Source organism: Erpetoichthys calabaricus, chromosome 3 (genome assembly GCF_900747795.2).
Source record: "Erpetoichthys calabaricus chromosome 3, fErpCal1.3, whole genome shotgun sequence".
In the NCBI taxonomy this organism is placed as follows: Eukaryota; Metazoa; Chordata; class Cladistia; order Polypteriformes; family Polypteridae; genus Erpetoichthys; species Erpetoichthys calabaricus.
Genome location: NC_041396.2, coordinates 19,723,302 through 19,725,512, shown reverse-complemented (window position 1 = coordinate 19,725,512; position 2,211 = coordinate 19,723,302).

Below are 2,211 nucleotides of genomic sequence, written 5' to 3'. Positions count from 1 at the left end.
TTTAATCCATTTTGGAATAAGGCTGTAACATAACAAAATGTGGAAAAAGTGATGCGCTGGGAATACTTTCCGGATGCACTGTAAGTGAGTTTTTATATATATATATATATATATATATATATATATATATACTGTATCGGATTCAGCGGGTTGGAAAATGGATGGATGGATGTATATATATATATTGTATATATGTATATATATATATATATATATATATATATACTGTATATAATAATATTAGCCGTCCCACGCAGCTCCACCCACATAGTAGTGAAACAGGAAAGACTGTTCAATAAACAAACGGGTATCGCTAGCTAAGCGGAGACAAGGTCTGCTCCAAAGCGTGTTGAGAGGTAGAGCGATTTGAACAGAGGCTGGCGAGTGAGTGAGAAGGGCTCCGCCCGGCTCCCCACTCCTGACTTCACGCTTCCCCCTCCCTTCAGCCCAGTGCGTGACTCTTGGATTAGCACGAACATATCACTCCTGTAAGTGAACTATGTTACTTAGTGCGATGAGAGAAATCGCAAAATCAACTGGAATGTTCAAGCAAATTATAGAACAAAACCCAATCTAAATCCGTTAAGTAGCTCTCTCATTAAAAGCGTACAGACAGACATTGGATTTTATATATATATCAATGTGTGAAATTAGGCATTGTGTAGAATGCCTAGAAAATCTATAGAATGCTGAAAATTGGATGTCAAAGTATGAAACGATTAAAATTTCATACATTGCCTAGGCATTTTATGCAATGCTAAAAGGCACATAGTATATGTTGTTCTTTACAAAAGCCTAGGGAAAGTATATAGAATATTAAAGTAACACAGAAATGTCATGCTTTGCCTAAAAACGTCACACATTCTATAGATTTCCTAGCCATTCTATACAATACCTGCTTTTCACACATCGCCACTGGGCGATCTGGGCCAACCAATTAACTTCAGAAGTCACAAAATTATTTGATTAGGGTCCACCTGTGTGCAATCAAAGATCATGTGATCTGTCACATGATGTCTGTTCTGAAAGGCCCCTGATTCTGCCACACCACTAAGCAAGCAACATGAAGACCAAGGAGCACTCCAGACAGGTCAGAAACAAAGTAGTGGAGAAGTGCCGATCACAGCCGCATTATTAAAAAAAAATGTCCCAAACTATGAATAGCCAAATGAGCACCATTAAATCCATTGTAACAAAATGGGAAGAATATGACACCACTACAAACCTGACAAGTGAAGGCTGCCCACCAAAACTCAAAGACAGAGCAAGGAGGGCATTAATCAGAGATGCAACAAAGACACCAATATAACACTAAAGGAGCGGCAAAGATCCACAGCGGAGGTGGGAATGTCTGTTCATAGGACCACTTTAAGTCGTATATGCCACAGAGTGGGGCTTTATGGAAGAGTGACCAGAAAAAAAAGCCATTATTTAAAGAAAAAAATAAGAAAACAAGTTTGGAGTTTGCCCAACAGTTGTGGCAGACTCCTCAAATACATGGAATAAGGTGCTGTGGTTTTCAGAGGAGACTAAAATTGAGTTTTTTGGCCATCCTGTGAAACGCTGTGTATGGTGCAAACCCAACACTTCCCATCACCCCGAGAACACCATTCCCTCTGTGATGTGTGGTGGTGGCAGCATCACACTGGGGGGGGTACAGGAAAACTGGTCAGGATTGAGGAAAAGATGGATGGCACTAAATACAGGGCAATTCTTCAAGAAAATCTGTTTCAGTCCGCCAGAGATTTGAGACGTGGATGATGGTTCACCTTCCAGCAGGACAATGAATGACTCTAAACACATTGCTGAAGCTACACTGGAGTGGTTTAAAGGGAAATGTCTTGGAATGTCTTTGAGAGATTTCATCAAAGCCCAGACCTCAACACAATGGAGAATCTGTGGCATGACTTGAAAATTGCTGGACACCAATGCAACCATTGAACATGGAGTTCGAGCAGTTTGGCCTCAAGGAATTAGTGACAATCCCAGTGGTGAGATACCCACCCAACCCGACGCCTCAAAAATCCATTTTAACTACGGGCTATGATGCGACAAAACATGACAAACACCGAGAAGGATGAATAATTTCGCATGGCACTATACCTTTTGCTTAAGATACTGACTCATAACGACTTTGATGTTTGCATTTCTTTATTTATATAAAGATGGCTAAAGAAGAAGTTCAATGGATTTGAATATATCCTTCTGCCC